Below are 20,875 nucleotides of genomic sequence, written 5' to 3' on the forward strand. Positions count from 1 at the left end.
TTTCTGGCCTGCTTGCTTATGTAAAGTTTTCATGATTTTAAAACTGCTGTACTGATTTCTTACAAAGATCATTCCTCAGCTAAAATAAGTATGTGTAATAACAAGGAAGTGAATGATAGGCCTATTTACATAGATCCATATATTTTGTAGCTTTTATTGGGTGAGGCTTTAATGAAAATGATGAAGTAAGCTACGTTAGCTGTCACAAGTGTGACTGACAAACTAAGAAGCTGCCATGAAAGATTGTTAGAAAAAACTACTGAAAATGTAAGAAAAATCTCAGTTGCCTTAAGCTGTGAATGAAAGGTTTCAATCTGTCAAATTCAGATATTTGTTGCTTTAAAATTACTTATATTGTTTTCAGATACTTAATTAAAATAAATGATAGGGTAAATTTAGAGATGGCATAAATGTGTACTATATTTGTCACTATCAGAAAAGGTGGTTGCAATTTACAGACCAAAGTCTGAGCCAAAGCCCACTGAGGTCAATGGGAGTCTAACTATTGTGCCCATGAAAGCTCATGATATTATTTATATTTTTGTTAGTCCCTAAGGTGCTTCAGGACCATTCATTGTTTGTTGTTTTTTAAGTTACAGACTAACATGGCTACCCCTTTGAGACTCATAAACCAAAATGGATTTTAGAATAGGTTCCAAGAGGGAATGAAGAGAGGACATATCAGGAAAACTTATTAATGGGGGCCAGGCAATGTAGGAAGGAATAAAGTAAGAGTCCTGAGCTAATTTCATTTACAATAGAGAGTGTTGCATGGAATTCTGTGAAAGGTGCCAATGTTCCAATACTCCCCAGTTTCTGTTTTGTTTTTTAATGGGACTGAGTGTACATGCCTTGCAGCATCAAGCCCCCAAAAATATTTGGCTGGCACAAGTACATGTGATATTCATTCTTCATGTCTTGAATGACCCCTTAGAAATTCAACCAGGGGGTCTGAGGATATCCTTCCTTTAGTTAGCTTCTTCATTTGTCAGTGCATCAAAAAAGCTAATAAGTTTTAATGTGAAACTATAGAGAGTTAAGTCTCCCATCCTATCCCCAGCATCTTCTAACCTAAAAGAGGCCTAGAACTTACCTATTTCACCAGTAGCACCCCCTAACATGTCCTGCCAGCCCTCTATAACCTTAATTCTGTTTTTAATGACACTAGAAAAAGGGGAATGAAAAATAAATCTAATATGTCTTTAAAAATCAGTTTAATCTAATGTAGGTTCCCCAACATTCAAATATCTTAATCATAATCCTATGGTTTGAATGGTGTCACTAGTGGCAGAGTTAAGGTTTCCCCTGAAGGAGAAAAGTTCAGTTATGAAAAATAATGGGAGAGGGAAATGACCATTAATCCTTATATAATTGAATGTGGCCATTGTACAACATTTCAGAGTGTTATTGTATGAGGGGTTGGAATGGTATGTGACATTTGTATTTTTATAAAGTTTAATTTAACTGAATTTTCTTCATGTATAAAGACTTGGTGTGAGAGGGTGGACTAGGTCCTGAGGCCCCTTGCCAGAGGTTCTGTGATCCTGCCACACCCCACTTCAGAGGAGCCATAGAAAGGTCCTCCAAGCAAGCTAGAGAGGCTTCAGGAGAAGTGGCCAATCAGTGGCCAGGATGGCCCTATAAAAGGAGCTAAAGGACTAAACAGCAGCCAGTGACTCGGAAGACCTCAAACAGGGTCACTGGTTGGCAGCAGCAGCAGCAGCACTGCAGACAGCTACATGTGGTGAGATTAGTGACACCAATGGACTATCCTAGGTCTCTGAGATAAAGCCCTGAGGTGAGGGTGAGGAAGCTGTTCTAGTGATGTCCCTAGGGGCATCACTCTTTTCCAGACTAGGGAACAGACTGAGGGAATGGATTCAAACATTATACAGAAGGCACCAAGATGGCCCCTTGTTAAATGTGTACCCCAGAAGGGGTTGTTGTTGTACTTCACAGAGGTGGTGTGACTCCGCCATCAGCTGAAGAGGCTTTTAAACAAGAGAGTGCAGGCACACACACTCAACCTCTGTAATCTAGGTTACCCTAAATTATTGATATGTATTTTCAAAATTAACTCTATTTTAATTGATTTTTTTTGTCTGGGGTCAGATAAAGGGCCTTAATTTTTACTGTATTACTCCAGTTTTATGCCAGTGTAACAGCATGAGAAGAATCAGGTTAAACTCGCGTAAAACTGGGATAATACAGCAGAGCATCAAACCTCAAATCTCCTACATAACCTCCAACATTTATCCCTCACTTTCCCAGCATATGTCACTTGTTACAATCAGCTAGTTTATACCAAAAGCGATGAGGAGTCCTGTGGCACCTTATAGACTAACTGAAGTGTAGGAGCATAAGCTTTCGTGGGCAAAGACCCACTTCGTCAGATGCATGTGTTTATACCAGTTTAAGCAAATTTCTTCTCATTACCAAGCAACCTGATGCTAATTTTCCTGTTTATTTAATATTTTTATTCAAGCCTACCCCTGCAGTTTTATAAATATTGTCCTTTCATCTGCATGCATAGGGTTTTTGTGCCTTGTTGTATAAGCTTCAGACTCTCCCTTTTTGTTGTTGTTATTGCTAATGAAGCTCTCACTCTTTGACAGTTCTCTACTTAGAGCATCTCTATTTTTCCCGTGGGTAATGTAATGTAAAACCTAATTTGTTTGAACTGGAAATATGGCAGATCAGGGCATCTGTATTGCAGTCTAAATTGAACAAGATCCAACATCTCCCCTGCTTAAACATCTGCTGAAATTAGCAGATTCCAGCCTCTTCAAAGCCAACCATACTTTCCCTGGGTTTGAAATCCTCTTTTGCACAGCTCAGGGATAAACGAGAGCAAAAGGGAGGCTAATGTCTAGGTGATGTAGCACCTAGTGTTTGGTCTAAAATACCAGGTTATTTATTTCAAAATAATAACTCCAGAAAAAACTATTTTGAAATAGCACATCCACACTACACAGAAGCCTCGAAATTAGTCAGAAGCAGGGTATGTCTACACAGCACCGTTATTTTGGAATAACTGTTGTTATTCCAAAATAACATAGTGTGTGTCTACACTACAAGCAGTTATTTTGAAATAATGTCTAGCTGGAGGACTTCTTACTCCAACTCTTGTGTGGACAGTGCCAAAAGCCGAATTAAGCTATTTTCCCTTAAGCTATGCAATTGATGTAGCTGAAGTTGCATAGCTTAATTCGACTTTAGCCCAGCTGTGTAGACGTACCCTTAAGGTGGACATGCTATCTCAACTTAGAGATGCAGGAAGCACTGGGGGTTGATTACTTTGAAAGACTCTGGGGCGCAGTTATTTCGAAACAACTGCAGCTGAGCTAACCCTAACACTAACCCTATTTTCACAATAGTAATTTTGAAATAGGCATTATTCCTCATAGAATGAGGGGTTATCATTTTGAAGTAAGCTGTGATGGAGTTACCAAGCCGAACTCGCCCCCATCACTAGATCCCCTCCTAGAGCAGAACAAGCCACTCCCGGCCGTGGCAAGGACAAAATCGGCGGCGGAAGCGGAGCCGGCAGGAGACAGACCGTTCCTGGGCTGCGCTGGCACCTGGGACCTGGGGAGTCATAGCACGGACGCAGGCGCGGTAAGGGGGAGGTCAGGCGGGGCCACAGTGGGCAGGGAAAGGCAGCCGGCCTTGGACGCTGGCGCAGGCGCAAGTGGGGGCACTGCAGCCATAAAAGTAGAGGCACAGAGGGCAACGGAGGGGGGGCCCATCATGGACCATGGAGGGGGAAGATTGAGGACCCCAAGGAGTGGAGGGCTAAGGGAAAGTCTGGACGCTCGGGAGTGAGGAAACAGCCCAGGGCAGGTGGACGGAAAACCGCTTGTGGGCTGGCGCGTTTATGCAGTTAGCCCCGTCAGCCAGGTGGGTGGCATCCGGAAGGAGCACCCCCACCTTAGGGTCCTGGGCTGTGGCCTGGAGAGAGGGCAGGCCCAGACCCCCCATGCGTGGAATTGAGCCAAAAGGAAAAACATTCCCGACAGGGTTGACTGAAGGAGCACGGTCAGGAGGTCGGCGACAAGGACCAAGAAGAGAGGGGGCCCAGGGAATGGTATGGACCCCTTCACGCAAGCCCTTTATTTCAAAATAACAGGCTTGTAAATGGGCTGTTTACAGGGTAATTCTCTTGCTGAAGAAAAAATATACATAGAGCCTGGCAAATCTGCTTTATATCCATGAGTATCCACATCCGCGGCCGTGGATAAGAATATGCATGACTCATATTTGTGGATACAGATGCAAATGCAAATACCAATTTTGTATTTAGAACCCTGCAAATGTTCAGATATCTGCCCTATATCGACAGGTATCCACATCTGCAGATGTGAATGAGGATATCCACAGATCATTTTTGCAGATGTAGATATCAATTTTGCATCCATGCAGGGCTCTAAATATACAGATAAAACTATTTGGTGACTGGGATATAGGAGACCTGATCTTCCTTGCTTTGCCAGTGTTTTGCTGGAGGATCTTGTATAAGTCATTTCACCTCTGTGTATCTCCATTTGTCTACCCATCATTTCACTATTTTGTTTATTTAAACTGTAAGATATATATATTTAGGGACTATGATTTACTGTATGGCTCTATAATGACTAACATACCGGAGCCCTGGTCTTGGTTGGAGCTTTTTGGTAGTACTTTGCAAAAAATAAATATAGTACTAATTTGTTTGATATTATTACATTTGAGAGAGTGTTTATCAGCTCAAACAAACCTCAGGTGAATGCAAAAAATGGTAGCTCTTCACAAGATTTTTCTTCTCTGACCCACAACATAATGTAATGCAGCACTAGTGCCTTTTAATTAATCATTTGTATTGACTTAGATGTAACTCTTCTTATAGTGGCTCAATAATAAAGCCTGTGTGGTATGGGTTCTCATTATGAACGATGTCTTGACTAAGTGGTAATGTCCAATCTGTGTCTTTTTTATTGTATATCCTATTGTTTCTTTGCTTTGTTAGTACAGACAAAATTGGTAAGACTTTTTCTTCAGTGTGATGAGATTGTGTCCAGGATTTTCTGAAATAATTTGAATATCTAAGACACATTTAAGACAAGCTTGTCGATCTCCGGGTCACTATAAAGCTGACATTTTATCTCATTCAAGTACATCCTAGGATGATGCATCTCCAAAGTTTTCATTCTATAGGCTGCTTGCAGAAAAAAATATCCTGTCTGTTACTCCCCTTTCTGGTATCTCAGTCTCATGGGCTTAGTTCTTAAACTATTTAAATTTTAAGACAAGCTGTAGAAGATTTGTAGGTACCTGCTAATGAATAATCACAGAAATCCTAGTTTGAAATGTGCCTGTGAATCTAATCGTTTAAATCCAGCCTGTAGTAAATATTGGAAAACATCACGAAAACTCCAGACATGTTAGTTTAACTAATACTTAAACTTATGAAATCAGGCAAATGTGAGTCAGTACTTCGATATACTATATCTACTATATTTGAGAGTTTGCTGTGTGTGAAACACCTACCTGATTATAACCATCTAGTTGATTGTCACTAAGAATTGAACCTAAGAGCTTTAGAGATAAGATCATAAACCTCTACGGCTTGAGCTTAACAACTAAACCCCTAAATGGGAATTTTTATCAAATGCAGATCTTTGATGGATCAGGCACAAAGAGGGAAGAAAAATATACACCAAACAGTGGTTTACTTTGCACCAAGTTTCAAACTCTTATCATTTTCATCAATCTCTAACTTTGCTTAACTCTGAATAAACATTGAAGGTTTTATACAAACAGAAGTTTAAAAAGTCTTTTTATCTGATATTTGTAAATTGGAAGAAGGTTTGTGGATGTTGTGCAATGCCTTTACCTTGTTAATGTGTCCCTATTATCATCTTTCTATGTAGCTTCAAAGGATCGAAACGGGCAGTAGCTCAGAGATCTGAGCAATCAAACATTTTCACACTCGTTTGATTTAAAACTTACTAACCAATGAAGTACCTATAAAGCTGATTATATTTCTTCATACTTGTACTTTCGAAAGTATGCAGCAGTGGTCAATCCTTACAGCTCACTCAACACACAAAGTTGACTTCAATGGGAATTATTCACACCGCAGGAGTGCAAAACTCTTATTGATTTATTTATAAAAACATAACAATAGCCTTATTCAGCCAGGCTAATTGTCCATTGAGTTCACTATCATCTTTTTCGATAATGCCCAGTGACAGTTGCATAATGGGACAACAGGGAAATTATCAAGTGATCCAGCCCCAGTTCTCTAGCCCTAGCTTCTGCCAATCAGAATCTTAAGAATACCTAGAGCTTGGGGTTATGTCCTGACTACCTTAGCTAATGTCAATTCGAGGATTATCATAAGCCAACAATGTGACACTGTTGCCAAAAAAGCAAACATTCTTGGATGCATTAATAGGAATGTTGTGAGCAAGACCTAAGAAGACATAAGGAGTCATTCTTCCACTCTACTCTGCACTGATTAGGCCTCAACTGAAGTACTGTGTCCAGTTCTAGACACCACATTTCAAGAAAGATGTTGAGAAACTGGAGAAGGTCCAGAGAAGAGCAACAAAAATGATGAAAAGTCTAGACAACATGACCTATGAGGGAAGACTGAAAGAAATGGGCTCGTTTAGTTTAGAAAAGAGAAGCCTGAGAGGGGACATGATATCAATTTTCAACTATCTAAAAGAGTGTTATGAGGAAGAGAGAAAAATTATTCTCCCTGGCCTCTGAGGATAGGACAAGAAGAAATGAGCTTAAATTGCAGCAAGGGAGGTTTAGGTTGGACATCAAGAAAAACATCCTGCCTGTCAGGGTGGTTAAACAGTGGAATAAATTGCCTAGGGGGGTTGTGGAATCTTCATCACTGGAGATATATAAGAGCACGTTAGACAGACACTTGTCAGAGATTATCTAGATAGTGCTTGGTCCTGCCGTGATGGCAGGGGACTGAACTCGATGACCTCTCGAGGTCCCTTCCAGTTCTAGGGTACTTCTAGACTACAAGAGCTCTTTCAAAAAAGCCTCTTTCGAAAGAGATCGTCTAGACAGCCACAAGGGTTTCAAAAAAGCAACTCACTTTTTCAAAAGACAGCACCTAGGCAATCTGGATGCTCTCTTTCAAAAAAGCCCTGTTTGCATTCAATAACACCTTTTTTTGAAAGAACTCTTTCAAAAAAGGCATTCTTTCTGGTAAAAGTAGGTTTACCAATTTTGAAAAAAAGCCACTTTCTTTCAATTTAATTTCAAAATAACGTAACGGCAGTCTAGATTCAGGTGAAGTTTTTTTGAAAAAAGGCCACTTTTTAAAAAAAAACTCAGTCTAGACACACCCCTAATGTTCTATGATTCCATGATTGATTCTATGATTAAGGTTTGTTTAAATACTGTTAGGAAATTTTTCAGTAGGTCTTCCTGATTGTATCTACAATATTTGTAGATACATCTGTTTTGAAAAATAGTGGAGAAATAGATCTTCAATGAAACTAAAAAAAAAAGTCCTATAAAAATGGAACAAAGTCAAATTACAAAGGATGAATATAAGTAAACACAAAAATATGGGACAAAATTAAGGCACAAAATGAGATTAAACTAGATAGAGATTGAAAGGGTAACAAGAAAATATTCTATAAATACATTCAAAGCAAGATGAAGAATAAGGACAGAGTAGGCCTATTACTAAATGGGGGAGAACAACAGTAACAGAAAATATGGAAGAAGTAGAAGTACTAAACAATGTTTTTGTTTCAGTGTTCACCAAGGGTGCGTCTACATGGCACCATTATTTTGGAATAACAGCTGTTATTTCAAAATAATGCAAGCATCTACACAGCATTTCCATTATTTTGAAATAAATTTGAAATGACAGCTTATTCTAACTTCTGTTAACCTCATTCCACAAGGAATAACGCCTATTCCAAAATAGCTATTTTAGAATAGGAGTAATGTGGACACTCCACTGCTGCTATTTCAAAATAGCTCCTCCCCAGAGCCATTCAGAGTAACTACTCCCCAGTGCCTCCTGGGGCTCTAAATCAAGGTAGCACGTCCATATTAGGGGATCCTGCCTCAGACTAATTTTAAGGCTTCCCTGTAGTGTAAACGTACTATTTCAAAATAAGCTATTTTGGAGTATTTCTTCCAGAATAGCTTATTTCAAAATAAGTGTGCAATGTAGACGTACCCCAAAATGTTTAGTAGCAATTGGATATTGAACTTAATGAATATCAGTGAAAATGAAGTAGGATCAGAGGCTAAAACAAGGAAAGAATAAGTTAAAAATCACTTTGACAAGTTAGCTGTATTTCATTAAGCCCTGCCAACTTGATGACATCCTAGAATACTCAAGGCATTGACTGAAGAGATACCAGAACCATTAGCAATTATCTTTGAAAAGCCATGAGAGACGAGAGGACTGGAAAATGACAAATATAGTGCCAATATATGAAAAGGGGAATAAGAATAAACTAGGTATTACAGACTAAGCTTAACATCAGTAGTCAGAAAGATAATTGCAATCAATTTCCAATCACCTAGAAGTGATAAACAACTGTCATCATGGATTTTTCAACAACAAATCATATCAAACCAACCTGCTAGCTTTTTTTGATAAGGTAACAAGCCTTGTGGATGGGGGGGGGGGGGGAGTTGAAGTGGTTGATCTGGTGTATCTTGACTTCAATAAAGCAATACTGTCTCACATTTTTTCATAAACTAATCAGGGAAATATAACCTAGATGGAGCTACTATAAGGTATGTGCATAACTGGGTGGAAAATCATTCCCAGAAAGTAGTAATCAATGGCTCACCTTCCAAGGTGTAAGGACATAACCTATGGGGCTCCAGTTTGAATTCAGTATATTCATCGGTGATTTAGATAATGTCATAGAGACTACACTTGTACAGTTTGTGGATAATACCAAGCTGGGGGGAGTTCAAGTTGCATGTGCATTAGAGAATAGGATTAAAATTTGAAATGATCAGAATAAACTGGAGAAATTGTCTGAAGCAAATAGGATGGAATTTAATGACAAATGGAAAGTACTCAGCTTAGGAAACAACCATCCGTTTCACACATACAAAATGGGAACTGATTACCCATGAAGGAGTATGATCTAGGGGTCATAGTGGATCTGAAATTAAATATGAGTGAACAGAGTAACACTATTGCAAAAACGCCAACATCATTTTGAGATGTATTAGTAGGAGTGCTGTAAACAAGACATGAGAAGTAATGCTTCCGCTCTACTCCATGCTGTTTAGGCCTCAGCTAGAATATTGTATCTAGTCCTGGGCATCACGTGAGAAAAGATGCAGTCAAATTACAGAAAGTCCTGAAAATAAAAAATAAAAAAATATTAAAGTCTACAAAATATGATGGATGAGGGAAGACTGAAAAAATTGGATTTGTTTAGTCTGGAGCAGGGAAGACAGAGGGGGATATGATCACAATTTTCAAGAATATAAAAGGTATTAAAAGGAGGAAGCAGGAAAAAATTTCTCTTTAGCCTCTGAGAAGCAACGGGCTTAAATTACAGCAAGAGCAATCTAGGTTGGACATTAGGAAAAACTTCCTATCTGTTAAGGTATTAAGCACTAGAATAAATTATCTAGAGAAGATGTGGTATATCTGTCGTTGAAGATTTTTAAGAGCAGGTTATAAAAGCATCTATCAGAGATGGCTTAGATACTATTTACTCCTGTTATGAGTGGAGAGGACTGGACTGGAAGGACTAGACTAGTTAGACCTCTCTAGGCCCCTTCCTGTCCCACAATTCTATGATAAGTAGTTGTAATCAAACACTAATTTAGCCCTAAATATTCAACATTTGAACATGCAATTATTAGGTATTTTATTTAAAATAAATACACAAACAACTATCAGAGAAGCATTTATATAGATATAGTCACACCATATTTTATTTGCTACAATTCTGAAAGTGATGTAACATCTACACTACAGGAACTATCCTGACATAGCAATGGCACTGTAGTTATGCTAATATAATCTCATCATGTAGATAATGCCTATACCAATACAAGGGGATTTTCTATAGATGTAGGAACATCAACTTCACAATTATTGGTAGCTACACAGGGAAACATTCTACCATTGACCTATCTGCATCTATACTGGGAATTAGGTCATCATAACTAACTCACTCAGGGCTGTGGATTATTCACACTCTGTCAACCTAAATTTGAAGTGTAGTCTAAACCATAGGTCCATACCTAGGAATATTCTAAAAACAAGTATGAGACATTGAAATGACAAGAAACCAAGAAATATAGCACTGCAAAAACTGGGCAGTGAGATTTTATTTTATTAGCACATTGTATATTATGTCAGGGAAAAAATCCATTTCAGATAACTGTATTTATGAATAATATTACTGAGAACTGATATGTACCTCATACAGTTTCATGGTTGAAAAGATAAAATAACACAGCTGAGTAAAAATATCAAGATGTTTGGAGAACTTTCATTTTTCAAAAAATATGTGAGAGAATCAGTTTGGCAGATTATTCCAGATTTTGTTTAATACAAGAGTTTCTCTTGAACATATTATGCAATATCTATTTCAGATAAGTTCTTTGATGCACCAACCAAGAATGTATTACACAGCTGGTCTCACATTATTTTCCTATTCCTTCTACATTTCAGAGTGTTTAAAATGTAATGGGACTTTGCTACTTCTTTTACATATGAAAAGTGGATGATGTCTTGTGAAACATAGGCTTCATTTGTTGTCATCTATTTTTAAGGCATGATTGGTAATATGTTTGATTAAATCTATAACCAAAATATTTAAGATATCTATTCTTTGTGTCAGTGTCTCGTGTCTTGAAGGCAGAACACCCACTGTGACTTGTACTGATATAATTGTTGGCAGATTTACACTAATAGTTCTACAGCTACATAGGACATGCCTATAAACAAAGAGCACACGTTAGATTGATTCCCTTGTCCTGGGCACACTGAGCCTGCTATCCCTGTATTTTATTCCAAAAAGCATCATGAATAAGCCATCTTCCTTTATTTATTATCTTAGATTGGTTCTTTTATTTTCCTGCTACTGCCTCATTGTTTAGAAAGTACCCTACATACATATTTGAAAGGCAGTATTTTAAAATCGACAGAGAAAAGGCCATACTAAATCATTAGCACTAACTTTGTATTTCTCTGAAGAAAATGTGTTCCATGCTTTCCCAAATATATTCTACAAGACCCAGTTATGCTGGATGATATTAATGCCTGCCACCTATCCAGCCTTTGGTGCAAAGACAATCAGAGACCTGGCTAAAAATCAATGGATGTGCCAAGCACTCTTCTTTCAAGCTAAATGGCAGGTACCAAATAAGCTCCTTATGTCCTAGCTAGGTCGTGGGTGGACAGTCCTAGTAGTAGTAGCTAGAGTCGCACAGTCAGGAAACAAGTCAAGGTCAGCAGGGTCAAGATACCAAAGGCTATGTCTACACTACATGCTTCTTGCGCAAGAAGCCTTTTGCGCAAGAGTTTTTGCGCAAAAACTTCTTGTGTAAGAGCACTTCCACACCTCAAAGCACATCGCAAAAGTGATGTGCTTTTGCACAAGAGAGCATCCACACTGCATGGATGCTCTTGCGCAAGAAAGCTCTGATGGCCATTCACAGAATGGCTATCAGAACACCAGTGCTTTTTCCCATAGTGGTTTCTTGAGCAAGTTATGCCTCGTAAAAGGAGGTTTACCTACACCTGCAAAAGCCCTCTGTTCTGCCATTTAACTGCTGATTTACTTGTGCAAATGTTCATTTGAGGTGTGGATGCTCTGCAGGTTTTTGCGCAAAAACCTTGTAGTGTAGACGTAACAAAGAGTCAGGCAGCAGCCAAATTGGATATCAGAATCACATGTCAGGAACGAGAGTCAAGCCAGATCAGGATACCAGAGAGTCAAAGTCAGGAAACACATGTCACATGCCAGAAGTCAAACTGGATCAGTGTGCCAGGAAATCAAGCTGGGGAGAGAGAGGAGGAAGAGCAGGATGGAGCCCAGTTGTTCAGATAGCTTTAAGACTATTTAGCCAGTCTGAGACTCTGCCAAATCGACCAAAGGGGTGCATCCTCTCACTGGGGCTGAGCTTCATGGGTCCCAGCAATGCTGCCAGGTGGAATATTGGAGCCTGACTGCTCCTCTCGGACTGGGTTTGAGACAGGAGATCATGGCACTTTTGTGGGTCCACTGTGCCTGCCTGAGACCCCCTAACCATCAACTAGGGCAGCGAGCTTCTACATTGTCTTAGTATCCCCTGTTGCAGGCTGTACTTTGAATAACTGATTTACTCCTTAGACACTAGAATCTGCACTTAGGAGTTTGACTGTTACAGAACAAAACTAATCCATCAAAACTGAAACAGCACTTTAAAAATAAAACATAACCACACCCCTCAAACTTTACAACCTCGTGTTTGATTCAACCCTATAAACTAAGAGAGACTGAAACAGGTGAAACAGAGCTCACCTGACACCACTTGGACTAATACAGGATCACACTGCTAATACAACAGACAGATAGAACTACATGCAAAAGATATTTCTTCCCTCTCAAAGCTAGATGTCTAGTTTGAGAATTTCCTGGAACTGAAGAATACAGAGGCTGCTATGAATCTATGGCTATGACAATCAGCATGAGATAGTACTTGATGTAATTATATCCCCCATAGGAGTTATTTCCATGCACTTGTTACTTGCTACTTGGAGCTGACACTTGCAGACAGCTTTAACCCATATTCTACACCAAATCTAATATGTACTTTAAAGAATCTGCAGTCTAGGACTATGGATCATATAGCTGAAACCCAGTGTATATAGTTATAATATCTAAATAGAAATACCCACATATATCTCTTTATGTATCCCTATGACTCAATTGCACATATTGAAAAGTCTGCAGACTAAAAATTACAAATTTCCCAAGTTTCATGTATCATAATTGTACAGTTTATAAGTTCTGTAGACTATTTAACACAAATAATTCCAACATTTACCCACCGAACTTTCCCCAAATTGGGAAATGTGTTACTCTTATGAAGACCAACACAACAAACATAAATGCGGCATTTCTAAGATGTGGTATTGTCCTATTTGAGGTGGCAAAATAAATGTAAGGAACTTTTTCTAAAACTGAAAACTAGTCTTACTGTGTTTGATTTAACTATCTTTGTGCCAAGTCCCTACAATTGCCCGTAGCTCCCTTCAATTCTCTTCTAAAAAGAGGATGACAGAAGAGCTAATTTCAAACATATTAAGTTCAGTTTTGGCATGATAGGAGGAAAAAATGGGCTTCTGATGGAAAACTACATGAAACTTTAACTGCATCTCCAAAGGCATAAAGTATTAATGTGAAAATGCATCTCCACTACAAAAACTCTTATTGTGGCTGTACCAAATCGTACGCTGAGGCAACTGGGATGCTGGGCATATTCATTTGCATGTCAGACAGGATATTCTTTTCCAGCTAAGAGTTCTCTCAAAACATGCCTTGTGTCTGAGTTCTGGAAATAAAAAGGAAAGATTTGAATATGTCCCCAGACTCCATTCTGTGCATTTGTTAATCCAACTATGCAAAATTATACACATTTTTAGCCACAATAACTTTGTTGTAGCTGGGTTTTCCATCTGCCGAAAATATTACAATAGCTGCTGTTAATCTCACACAAATCAGAGCCAACATTTTAAAACCAAACCCTGGCTTCTCTCCAAGAACATCTATATAAGTCCAAAACTGATTCTGGAATTAAGAGTGGCATCTGATCAATCAGACATGGATAAACAAGCAAATATTAAGACTGGTCTCATGCAGTGAATGGCACCACCAACAAAAAAACACTATTTTTTATGGTGGGAAGAAAGGGAGATAAACTGCTCTAGAAAAAATATTTCAGTAGTGCTAAATTTTTTAACATTGTTGAACTCCTGCCTTAATTACACTACCTACTTCCAATGCCAGTGTATCTGAACAAAAAATACTTACTGTTGGAAATACTGTATTTATGGACAGAGTTTAATGTCTTTCAAACAAGGCAATATGTATCTGTTTAATTTCTATTATCGTTTGCAATTGAGGATGAATTTCTGACAAATCAGAGGAAATAAAATGGACATGGGTTATGCTAGTTTCAGATGGAAGAAGAGAGGTTTCACATCCTTTGCTGATTAAAAGCTCTGCTAATACAGCATGAAGGTGTTGGAAAGACAGATAAGAAGCAATGGGGAAAAGAGGAAAGGAAATTCAATTAAGCAAGAGAAGGTCCATTGTCAGGACTTCATCTATTATGATCATTTATCATTGCTGTTTATTTATTATGTTGTCTTACATGGGAAGCAGCAGGAGTTTGCTTGGATGTCTGTGAATCACTATGTCCTTGATCTTGCAAAGTGCTCAACCCTCTAGCTCAATCCAGTACAATACTTAAGCATGAACTTAACATTCAGCTCTTGAATTTTCCCATTGGCTTAGTGGGGCTACTTACATGCTCTACTTTAAACACATACTTGAGTCTTTGTCTGGATCAGGCTAGAGAAATCAGCACTGTGTGGTCTCCAATTCAGCAGCCATCCCTACTCAGCAAAACTCCTGAGAACATACATACTTCAAGTGAAGCAAATGCTTAAATGCTGTTTCTGAAATGGGGCCAAAATGAAGTTACTCTCTGGGAGTATGTCTACACTACAGCGCTAATTCGAACTAACTTAGTTCGAATTAGTTAATTCGAACTAAGCTAATTCGAACTAACGCATCTAGACTAAAAAACTAGTTAGAATTAGCGTTTTGCTAATTCGAACTAGCATGGCCACACAGAGTGGACCCTGAACCAGGGTTAAGGATGGCCGGAAGCAGTGCCGGCAGGGCATCAGATGAGGACTTAGAGCATGGAGCTGCTGTCTCAGGCTAGCCAAGGGCTGTGCTTAAAGGGACCCGACCCCCACCCTGGACAGACAGTTCTCAGGGGTGCCCCGCTTGCAAAGCAGTCCTGGCTTGGATTGCCCGGAGTACCCACACTGGGCACATCACAGCACTCGGCCATCAGCCCGGCTGCACTTGCCACAGCCTGCCATCGGGAGAGAGGGGGTAATTGGGGGGCTGCCGGAGAGGTTCCACCCCCAGAAGCCCGCAGAGCCAGCCCAGTCCTCCCCATTGGGGGCTCATACCCCATTCCTCCCTCACCTCCTTCCACTTACCCCTCCCTAGCCCCCCTTCCTGATGTACAAAATAAAGGACAATTGTGTTCAAAAATAGAATCTCTCTTTATTGAACAAAACTGGGGGAGACTGGAAAAAGGAGGTGGGAGAGGGGAAGAGAGAGGGTGGGAGAGAGGAGGGCAACTACAATGATGAGGGGTTTGGAACAGGTCCCATATGAAGAGAGGCTAAAGAGACTGGGACTTTTCAGCTTAGAAAAGAGGAGATGGGGGGGGGGGGATATGATAGAGATCTATAAAAGCACGAGTGGGGTGGAGAGGGTGCATGCAGAAAAGTGCTCCATTAGTTCCCATAATAGAAGGACTAGAGGACACCAAAGGAAAGGAATGGGTAGCAGGCTTCAAACTAATAACAGAAAGTTCTTCTTCACAAAGCAAAGAGTCAACCAGTGAAACTCCTTGCTGCAGGAGGCTGTGAAGGCTAGAACTAGAACAGAGTTTAAAGAGAAGTGAGATCAATTCATGGACGTTGGGTCCATGGAGTGGTATTAGCCAGGGGGTAGGAGTGGTGTCCCTGCCCGAAGTTTGTGAAAGGCTGGAGAGGGATGGCACGAGACAGATGGCTTGGTCACTGTCTTTGGTCCATCCCCTCCAGGGTCCCTAGGGTTGGCCGCTGTCGGCAGACAGGCTACTGGGCTAGATGGACCTTTGGTCTGACCCAGTACGGCCATTCTAAGCTCAGGGTCGGGGGTCTCAGTGGGCCACCTTGATTTTCATGCAAACCTGCTCCTGGGTGGCCAGGCTGGCAGCTCTCCTGCCCTAGATGGCCGCTTTCCTGTGCCTAGTGCGGAGGTCGTGGACGAGGTCCACGATGTCTGCACTGGACCAGGCGGGTGCCCACCTCTTGCGGTCCTGGGCAAGCTCCCAGGAGCCGCCAGCCTGGTCCCGGGAAGAGGGGGAGGGCTGGGGGGCATCGGGTGGCTGGCTTGAGCCGTGCCAGGTGCAGGGTCTGCTGGCTGGGTGCTGGCAGGCTTGCACCTGGCATGGGCACCATAGCCAGCCCGGGCCCCTTTAAGGGGCCCGGGGCCAGGAGGGGGGCAATAGAGTTTCCCTGATGTTGGCCAGAGTGGCCAACAAGGAAAGCTGGGGAAGGCTACACACCCCTTAATTCGAACTAGTAAGTTCGAGCTAGGCTTAGTCCTCATACAATGAGGTTTACCTAGTTCAAACTAAGTGCTCCGCTAGTTCGAATTAAGTTCAAACTAGCGGAGCGCTAGTGTAGTGCCTATCAAAGTTAATTCGAACTAATGTCTGTTAGTTCAAATTAACTTTGTAGTGTAGACATACCCTGGTATAAAGTAAGGATGTTAAGGACTAGCTGACTATGTGATAAGCAAATTCTTATTGGATAGTTGAGTCAACTAGTTTCTTTCCTCCCCCCCCGCTCCCTGTTGCCTCTATCAGATAGAGGCAGCAAAGGGGAGGGAAAAGGGGGTACTTCAAAGCGGCAGTGCTGCACAGCTGATCCCGTGCTCCATGCGGCGCTTCCCCTTTGAAGCCCCAGCTAATCCCGGGATCGGTGAGGCGCTGCCCCTTTGAAATGCCACAATGGCATTTCAAAGGGGCATCACCACCCTATCAACTAATTGGATAGTCAATGCAAATATGCATCAACTATTCGATTAGTGAATTACACAATACTTAATATCTTTAGTCTAAAGAGCTTATGTGCTAAAAGACAGAGGAGACAAGACATTCTGGGATACCCAAAGGAGAAGGAAACTTGTAATTTTTGTTTTATTTGTTTGATTACTGTTGGTTTACTTTTAATGATAATGGGGAAAGCAATTTTAATGGTGGACTTAGATGCTGAAAATGCGGTGAAGGGTATGGAAGAGGCATTCCATGCTGAAGGGAGGTATGATAGAATGAGAGAAAGACAAATGGGGCATTGAGACAGGTCCCACGGACAGCATGTAGCTGATCAGAGAACATGAATAGATGAGATCAGAGATGTAGGTTGGAGTAGACTCACTTAGGATAAGTCTGCACAGCAGTGAAAAACTTCGAATTAAGCTACTTAACTTCAGCTACATGAACTGCATAGCTTAAGTCAAAATAGCCTAATTCAGCTTTTGACACTGTCCAAACAGCAGGAAGTCGGAAGAAAAGCACTCTTCCTTCAACTTCCATTACTCCTCGTAAAATGAAGGTAACAGGAGTTGGAGTACGAAGTCTTCCAGCTCGCCATTATTTCAAAATAATGTCATGCAATAAAGATGCACCTTTTATTATTTTGGAATAATGTCAGTTATTTTGAAATAATGCTGCTATGTAGACATACCCTCAGAGCCTTGAAGCAAAGGAGATAAATCTAAATTTGACATGACGGGCTACTAGGGCACATAGGCTACGTCTAGACCAGCGTTTCTTAAACTGTGTTCTGTGGCACACCAGTGTGCTGCAACGCAGTCAGAGGTGTGCCGTGGAGAAAACAGAAAAAATTCTGCCCTCCCACACCTTGCAGAGCCCGTAGACAGCTCCCCCTGCAGCTGCTTCCCCATCCCACAGGGCCTCCACTGCTGCTCAGCCTCCTCCTCCTCCTTGTGTATAGATGGCAGCTTTTACAGTAGCTGCTGCTGCTGGGAAGGGGAGTGGTGGCTGGATCTGAGGAGCCGCTCCCAGACCTCAGCATTTTAAAACTGCCACCTGCGGGGACCGAGCTCAGGCTCTGCCGCGCCCTCCCCCCCACATGCAGTGCGCTTGGGCTCTGCTGCCCCCCCCCCAGGGCATGATTGGGCTTTGCTGCCCCCCATGCACTGCTGCTCTCTCTCTCCTGCACCCCTCCCCAGCCTACTGAGGAACTGGCAGAATTTAATCTGGCGGAGATGGTCGGGGTTTCTACTCCTTCCCCCCCCCACCCCCTCCCGCCCTGCCAACGGGAAATCTGGCCTGGTGCTGCAGCTCCACAGGGTTCCTAGCTGCATGGGGGGAGGGTGACAACTGAACTCTCCACCCCACTCTCTCTGAGGAAAAAGAGCATGATCCCTGGAGGCTTTCCCTGATGCAGCAGGGTACCAAGCCAGGTAAGCGTCCCCCCTCATGCCCAGATCCCGCACCCAACCCCCCCTTACTCGCCTCCCCCTGCAAAGACCCCGCATTCCCAGCTTGCTCTGACACCCTGCCCCAAGTCCCCTCCTGTGCCCTCCTTCCTGGCCAGACACCCTGCCCTGAGACCCTCCTCTACTCTCCCTCCTGGTGGGGTTTTTTTCTTTGTTTTGCTGGACAAATTTTCTCTGCGGGCTGTGGGTTTTTTTTCCTTAACCAAAAAATCTTCGGTGTTCCCCATAAAAAAATTGCTTGGTGTTCCTCAGTCTTAAAAAGTTTAAGAAACACTGGTCTAGACTGCAGGCTTCTTTCAGAAGAAGCTTTTCCAGAAGAGATCTTCTAAAAAAAAACTTCTTCCAAAAGACAGCGTCCACACTGCCAAAGCGCATCAAAAAAGTTATCTGCTTTTTCAAAAGATAGCGGCCACACTGACTGGACACTCTCTCTCATTTAGGCTGTGATAACTATGGATGGAGTAGCCATCAGGGCACTTGTGCTTTTTCCTCTTTCCTCTTCTTTCGAAAGAGATCCCTCTTCCCTGTCCATACATGCCTTTTTCCAAAAGAACTCTTTCAGAAAAAGGCTTCTTCCTTATAGAAAGAGATTTACCAATGTCAGAAACCCCCCTCAATTCTTTCAATTTTTTTTTTTTTGGAAGGAACACGATTTCAGTGTGGACGTAAGTAAAGTTTTTTTTTTCAGAAAAGCAGCCGTTTTTCAAAAAAAACCCTCTGTTGTGTAGACATAGCCATAGACAATTCTCACCTGGAGAACTAGGGATGGCATATTACAAGAATATGGAATTTAGGAAAAGGCTAAGAAAGTGAGTTGAGGGCACTGTGACCAAGATGGATACAGACTTCTTGAGCTATGACACAGTCCATAGGAAATCTACAAACATCAACCCCTAAAACACACCATCCAACCATTTCGATCAAAGGGAACTGTAGTGTAGTGCTAAGTACTACACTTAGGAAGAAAATAATCACATTTTCAAATACAAAATGGGGAATAAATGAATAGGCAGTAGTACTACTGAAAAAGATCTGGAGGTTATAGTGAATCACAAATCGAATGAGAATCAACAATGTGATTCACTTGCAAAAAAGGTTAATATAATACTGGCATGCACTATCAAGAATGGCATATGTAAGACACTCCATTCAGCATTGATGAGACATCAGTGGGAATGCTTTGAGAGAGATATGGACAAACTGAAGAAAGTCCAGAGAAGAGCAAAAAAAAATGTGTAGAAAACCTGTTCTATGAGAAAAGGCTAAACAAAACTGGTCATGTTTTGTCTTGAGAAAAGGCTCAGGGGAAACCTGATAAAAGTCTTCAAATATATTAACACCAACAATGATCAATTGTTTTCCCTGTCCACTAAAAGCAGTAATGAGCTTAATCTGCAGCAGGTGAGATTTAGGTTAAATATTAGGAAAAGCTTTCTAACTGTAAAGATAGCTGAGCAAAGGAATAATCTTCCAAAGGCAGTTGTGAAATCCCTGTCACTGGAAATTTTTATGAACTAGTTAAACAAACATGTGTCCATGATGATCTAGGTCAGTGATCTCCAACCTTTTCACACCCAAGATCTCTTTTTCAATGTCCGGGAAAGCCAAGATCTCCTCTGATGCCTTCCCTGAAACCCCACCTCTTCTTTGAGGCCCTGCCCTTTCCATTCCCCCCTTCTCCATCATTTGCTGTCCCCAGCCCTTACTCACTCTCACCGAGTTGAGACAGGAGGCATGGGCTCTGGGGTGGGAATGAAGGATTTTGGTGTGGGAACAAGTGAGAGGTGCAAGTTCTGAAAGGGAATTTAAGTTCAGGAGGAGATGGAGAAGGGGATTCTGGCTACGGGGAGGAGGGCTCCAGACTGGAGTGTGTTGGAGTCAAGTGGAGGGTTGGGGTGCTGAGCAAGCTGCAGGCTTGTGGATATCGGGGGGTGCAGGGTTTGGGATGGAGTGTATGAGGGGCTCAGAGCAGGCGGGTTGGGTGTATGATGGACTCAGGGCACTGGTTTGCGGTGTGTGAGTGATGCAGGAGTGCTGAGGCAGAAGACTGGGGAAATGGGGGGTGCAGGAGTGTTATGATTCTGTGGCCAGATGGGGGCTTGGGTCCAATTGGATGCTTGTTGGCCAGGCTTCATTTTTAAATCAAATATTATGTCCAACACAAAACCTTTCAACATTGTCTTTATTTATAAGGGGACAGGGAAACTTTTTTGGGTAAGGGCCACTGACCCACAGAAAAAAATTAGTCGGGGGCCACACAAGTGAGATGCAAATAAAAACCCTTCCAAAAACCCCAACCCTCACTGATGTAGCCCCAACGGAGACACCTCACTCTCTTGACACTCCAGCCCCATGGTGGAGGAGGCTAGTTAGGACTGAAGTTCAAGGCCTCAGGCCAGATTAACTCTTCTGCAGTACCAGGGTTAGTGGATTTTGTGGGGCCCCCTAGGCTCTGGGGTGGAGCCAAAATGAGGGGTCCAGTATGCAGGACAGGGCTGCCAGAGAGCAGAGTAGGGATTGGGGTGCAGGAGCAAGCTTGGGGTAGGTGTCTG

This window comes from Pelodiscus sinensis, chromosome 3, assembly GCF_049634645.1.
Source record: "Pelodiscus sinensis isolate JC-2024 chromosome 3, ASM4963464v1, whole genome shotgun sequence".
NCBI lineage: Eukaryota > Metazoa > Chordata > Testudines > Trionychidae > Pelodiscus > Pelodiscus sinensis.